Source organism: Octodon degus, unplaced genomic scaffold (assembly GCF_000260255.1).
Source record: "Octodon degus isolate 3935 unplaced genomic scaffold, OctDeg1.0 scaffold00007, whole genome shotgun sequence".
In the NCBI taxonomy this organism is placed as follows: Eukaryota; Metazoa; Chordata; class Mammalia; order Rodentia; family Octodontidae; genus Octodon; species Octodon degus.
In genome coordinates, this window is record NW_004524583.1 from 3,047,600 (window position 1) to 3,054,397 (window position 6,798).

Consider the following 6,798-nt stretch of genomic DNA (forward strand, 5'->3'; position numbering starts at 1 on the left):
TTTTTTTTCCAAAACCAAGAAAAGTACTCTTGTGGCCAGAGATAGAGCTCAGCAGCGTAAGTGCCTGTCTGACAAACACAAAGTCCCAAGTTGTATCCCTAATAGTGCAAAAAAGAAAGGAAGAGAGAAAGAAAAAGCAAGGTACTCTGAGTACTCTGTGTATAGTTATAGAAGTGAGGTTAATGTTTGCTTTTGGAGAATAGTACCTGAGAAAGGACATTGTGGAATTCTGTGCTGTAGGTAATGCAGAATTTCTTGAACTGAACAATGAAAACATAATTCACTTTGAAAAAATGTAATAAACCATGAATTTCTATTTTTTTCTTTGTATAATTTAGTAAAAAATCATAATTTGATATGAGAACATTATAATTTGTTGGTATCATTCTCATATGAAAATAAAACAGTGAATTTCTTGTTCTAGATTTAATGAAACAATATTTTAGCATTCTAAAGGGTTTTTCAGCACTCTTCCAAATGTTGACAAATCATTAACTGTCATCTTGCCTAATAGTCAGTGTATAGAAATAATTTATCTTTGGATTCTGTTAAGTAAATATAAAACTATTTCTATTCATCACTTCTTTTTCCTCTATAAGCCTCATGTTTTGTATCCTTTTTATCCTGTAAAGTTCAAGAAGCTCATAAATCTCTTTCCTGACTACAGATTAAATTCAATCTCCATTTTCTATAATTTGAAATATATTTATACTGAAAGGAAATAGTCACTACTTTGTAGACGTTTATAAGCATTTATGTAATTTGAACAGATACTTTTGGGCTGATGAGATAGCTCAGTGGACTAAAGTGCCTGCTTAGGCAAGCTTAGGCAAGCGCAGGGACTGCAGTTTGGTCACCACATATTGCACCAGCTTTCCTTCCCCCTGGAGCCCTGAACCAGCCAGAGTCCAGGCATAGTAGCACATACCTATCATCCCAGCACTGAGGAGGCTGAAAGCAGGAGGTTCAACAGAAGTCTGAGCTGCATAATGAGGCCATACAACAACCAAATAAATTAAAAAAACAAACAAACAAAAAATCAGATACTTTGCCTTCAAGGAAGTGGAATACAATTTGCATCTTGTCATTCTTCAAAGTAGGCTGAATATATTGACTTTGTTTCAAAAAGCAGTATATGAAAAAAGGAGAAAAAGGAGTAACTTAACTGTAGGGAAACCTGATGAGCACTACTTCAATCAAGTGATCAAGGTCAGTGCTACAGTGGTAACTCATGCTGATAGAATCCATACTTCATACAAAGCTATGTGATGGAAATTGCACTCTAACTCTGTATTTTTTCCCGAAAGCCCACAGAATCTATCATTAGAAAAATATCAAACAACTCCTGAAGAGAGACATCAGACAAGTGCCCAATCAATGCTCCTTAGAGCGACTTTCAGGATCATTGGAAATAAGTGAATTCTGAATAACTGGTATATCCAAGAGAAGTCAAAGAAGATATGCCAACAAAATAAAGGTGGTAACCTGGAAGGGATTCTGGAACTGCAAAGCAACATTAGATGATAACTAAGAAAATCTGAGTAAATGTACACTTTAGTTGTGCATAATTTATATTGGTCCATTAATTTGATGTGCATAACATGAATAAAATATTTTAGTAATAGATCTATAAATTATGGTAAATATACAGAAAATATCTATTATGCTTATGTAATTGTTCTGGAAATCTAGAACTGCTAAAAGTAAGAAAGTTTATATAAAAAGCTATCTTTTGGAGCCATGTATCATATTTGCATATGCATATTGAAGTATACAAGACATAAAAACTATCACTTGATAATGAACAGAAGAGAGAACAAATAGTTTTATTTCATGACCATTTATTATATGCACATGCAAGTTTATACACAATCCTTGTTAATGCAAGTGAAATCAATAAAAGAAATAGAATAAAACAGTTTTCTTTTCTTCTTCAGGTACAATAACTTTAATCCTGTTCTATACAATAGCTTTAATACAGCAATTTAGTGCAATGGCTAATATTAAACTCAAGCTAGGTTATCTGCTGTTAAATGACAGGTTTACTGTGTATCCTTGAACAATTATTTCATTTCTCATACCTTGGTCTTTTATGTAGTGTAGTCTGTATTCTGGACAAAGAATCTGCTTCTCAGGAGATGAAAGGATAATAAGGTATGATGTTCAATGATAAAATATGTGATAAGAGCTTACCAACAATGCATTGAAAGACAAATTATGCTTAATATACTTGTAACCCCTGAGAAAAAGTTGGTAAAACAGATGATTGATGCCATGTGCTGGGATCGTCCGGGCAGCACATACTGTCATGGGAAAGAGGTAATCTTAGAAAGAGCTTGTTGGATTGATAGCATAAAAACAAGAAAAAAAGAGATCTAAGGGATACCATTTTAATTATCAAAAAAATGATAACTTCTGTGTTAGCTTTGTGAAAATGTAGTAAAATGCTGGTAGTATAGTATTGCTGTGTGGTACTTTATTAAAATATTGACAGTATAGGTAAACACTGACACAAGAAATCCCAAAGCACTACCTTTTGAGGACAAAACCCAATGACCTGTGGACCTCACGTTAAATCTCCATTCTTTTGTGTTTCCACAGCTTCCAGATATCATTACTCTGAGAACCAAGGTTTAAATCACAAAAGACCCTTTAAAGGACACTCAAATCACCCAAAGTGTAGTAACTGCTTATAAGAGTAACCAATGAAAGCTTACCCTTGCAAAAAATGTTGCATAAAGGATAGTACAGAGTTTTCAATTGTTAAAACTTCCCAATAGTTTAAAATATAGTAACTAAAGCTTCTGAAAATGAATTTTTATTAAACTAATCACTCAGCAAACAGGTTAATTGCATTCTTTGTTATATCCTAATAAGCCATGATCTCTGTGATCAATAAAAGATAGACAAGAAACTAGGGTGGGGAGGGAATGTGGAGAAGAGAAGACCAGAGGAGAGAAGAGGAGAGAGAGAGAGGGAGAGAGGGAAGAAGAAAAAGAGAGAGAGAGAGAGAGAGAGAGAGAGAGAGAGAGAGAGAGAGAGACTGTAGCTCAGTGAAAAGATTCAGAACTGGAAAAAAAGGCACAGAGGGAGCATAAAACAGAAAAACAATAACAAATAGTAATAGTAAAACCTAATATCTGATCTAAGTGTAAATGCATTAAATTATTCAAACAAAAGACAAAAAACAGTCAGTAGGTTTAAAAATACAACTATTATGTTAATATTGAATATCTCAATAATTTTCATTGGCTTTTTAAACTTTCTATTTCTAATTTATAATGAACATGTGCTACTTTTATTTAAAAAATGCAAGTGATATTAGTTTAAATTATTGTAAATATATATCTAGGCTAACATATAATCATGAACTTTGGAGACAGTGATAAGATTTGTCATTTTCAGACCTACTTAAAAATATATAGATATAAAACTAAGTCTTTTGGGATATTTTCGTATGAACTGAGAAGAGTTTCTACATTTATAATGTATATCACCAATACTTATCAGAGTAGACACTGCTAAATGTTGCCATTTAATACTTGAATTTCTAACTTCTAAAAATCAATTTTTTATAAAAAGACAGTTAGGATATTGTTAAGCAAACCAAAAAGAGCTTATGAAAAATACATATATAATAATATAAAAACTTCATCACTGTGTTACATTTTAAATATATGTAAATGTCACTATAATATGATTGCATTTAAAGACTTGGAAATTTTTTCATGAAATTTATCTAAAGATCATGTCTATGGAAGGGATTGAGGAATGGGTAGTCAGCCGGGCTGCTTTTGCTCCATCTGTTTCTGTGTCCATCTCTGTCTGTGTCTGTCTCTGTGTCTGTCTCTGTCTCTGTTTCTGTGTCTGTGTCTGTCTCTGTCTCTCTGTGTCTGTGTCTCAGTCTGTTTCTCTCTGCCTTTCTCTGTGTCTCACTCTCTCTGTTTGAAATAGTTGTACTGAGTGTAAAACTATGAGTTGCTTAAGTTCTTAAACATATTAAATGATGTATTATGTTTCCAACCTTTCTGTAGGCTGCTTTAGTACGCAAAAATGTATGACATCAAATACTATCTTTGAAAATTTCACTCTACTTGATAAAATATGTCTGAAAATTCCAAAGAATGCTTTCTTAATATGTTGTCCTTTGATGGGCAGCATCAGATCACATTTAAATTGTTAGTTATGCAAATTCTAATCACCTCCCTAATCTACTTCAGTCCTCTGGGTCAGAAGCTATGGCAGTGAGTTGCAGAGTTTTAATGAAACATGTTTCATTTAGTAATCCCTCTGGGTTCTGTAAATGTACACTGAACCTTGAAAATTGTGATTATTATGTAGCATTAGAAATAGATATTCTAAATGGATTTTTGGAAAGAGGCTTTATAATAAATTGAGCTATAAATTGATATATAAATAAGAACCCCAGGAAAAGCACAATCAAAAAAGGGTAGTTAAAACAAATAGAAGAAATACAGGTGGACACTAAGAAAATGAAAATTGTTCAGCATCTTTGGATATTAGAGAAATGTAAATCAAAACTATACTGAGATTCCACACTCCAGAATGATTATGACAAAGACTCAAATAAATTTTAATGCTGGTGGAATAAAGGAACTCTTTTACCTGGTAGGTGGAAATATAAACTAGTATATGCACTATGGAAATTAAATGGAGATTGCTGAAAAAAATAAAATAGAAAAATCAGATAATCCAGTTACAACTCTTTTTTTGTATCTTCTTTAAAGTGTTGAAGATCTTATATAACATAGATACATGCTCATAATAGTGTCTCAGTCACCTTTTCATTGCTAAGATGCAATACCCAGCATCCACAATTTAGAGGAGAAGAGAGGCTCGTTTTGGCTCACTTATGTAGTCCTTGTTCAGTCAGTTGATTCCAAACGGAATCTATATAAGGTGTGTCAGGTGAACCTATGAAATTGTGTTGTTCATAGCATTGACATCTCTAATAGGTTTGCTATCACTGGCAAATGGGCTTCACGAAAGCAAGGTCTTCACATCATGGTTTCCAGAAAGCAACTGGAGTAGCTAGGGAGTGCGATGCAGCCTTGTAGATCATGCCCATTGATCCACCTCCAACCAGACCTCATCTTCTAAGGACAAGTCAATTATAGAGCTGCCATGATTCAATCAGGTTCTACAAGCCCTTTCTATAAGCACAGGAAGATTTTCTTTCCCAAATGTGTACTTTAATAAATATAAGATATATAAACAATTTTGATGGAGAAGCCAACCAAGATACATGAATTAGAAGATCCATGTAACTATCTAAATTTTCTATATTTCTTTTTGCAGAATATTTATTAAGGTTATTTAATATATAACTTTTCATATGTCACTTTGGAAGTCTTTCATTATAAATACAGTTCTTCTTTCCAATGAAAAACAACAGCCACAATCATTATTCTGGACCTCCAGGTTGGATAAACTCCATGTCCTCTTGAGATATCTGTTTCCTTCTGTACTTCTGAGGTAGTATTTTTATTGTTTTTGCAGTTTCTGGTGGACCTGGATGCATTAGCAAGTCCAGTGATTTAATTCCCTTAGAATGCTGTGAAATTAGAGAATGATGAGATGGGATCCCTGCAGATCTCAAAGCTTCTGATACATGGGTTTAGGATTGTCTCTTCTGTCAGGGAACCTTATTAATTGTGTATGTGGCTTCATCTCCTGGATGACCCAGCTGGAAGACTCCATCTTGCTGCACATCATGACCCCATGAGAAGCTTTGGGAGTTCAGTTTTGATCTAAACCATACTGTTGTACCCTGGCACCAAAAGGCTCACATAAAATGTATTTATTCTCTCTCACCAAGAAAGTAAATATCAGAAGTATCAGAAGCTTTGAGATCTGCAGAGATTCCATCTCATTACTCTGTAATTTCACAGCATTCTAAGGGAATTAAATTACCAGACTTGCTGATACATCCAGGTCCACCAGCACTGTGAATTATATTTATAATGAAGTACTTCCAATATGACATATGAAAACCTTAACAGTTCCAGTAACAGTGAAAATTCAAGTCCAAAGTCTTTTCTGAGATGCAAAGTTAACTTTTGTTGGTGAGGCACTGTGAAGAAGAAGAAAAAAAAGAAGGAGAAGAAGAAAAGAAAGAAAGAAACCCTGCACAGTGTAAAAATTCCTGTTCTAAAATGAGAAATAGTGGGTTAGAAAGGATTGGGACTGAAGCAAAATTAAAATGCAACAATGAAAAAATTAAATCCTGAGCTTCCTCATCCAGGTGCTGAAGCAAAAATACAAACTCCAAAAGTTTATTCAGTTCTAAACCTACAGCATTCTTGGTTTCTGCTTCCAGATCTTCTGTATTGAGATGACTTTTCTCAATGTCTGTGGTATTCCCAAGGGGTGTTACAGATTCCTGACTTCTACAACATTCTGGAGCACCCAATGGGATTTTGGCTCTACTCTCACATCATCACACACTTCTCTCTCAGAGAGACACACACTGTCTGGCATCCCAAGACTCTTTCTAAAATCTGGGTGGAAGTCTTCTAACCCAACATCCTTTACATTCTGCATGCCTTTAAAACCAGCAGCAGGTGGAGAATGCCAAGATGTGTCATCAGTTTAAGCAGCAGTTAGGTTTCCTCAGATCATGGTGAAAGAAGCCGCCTAGTTCCTAGACTGCACACTATGAAGGTAGCTTTTTAAATGCAGAGTGCTCCAGGGTTCCCTTTTCAAATGATAGCCTTACAGCTTGGCACACTTGACCTTGAAATGAGGGGTAGGTATTCTGCAGATTCTCACATGCAC

The 6,798-nt window shown here is 34.4% G+C and overlaps 1 pseudogene; it reads right to left on the reverse strand.

The window, feature by feature from the left end:
- Positions 1–5,425: 5,425 nt before the first annotated feature.
- LOC101559991 lies at positions 5,426–5,733 on the reverse strand (annotated as a pseudogene).
- Between the last annotated feature and the right edge of the window lie 1,065 nt (positions 5,734–6,798).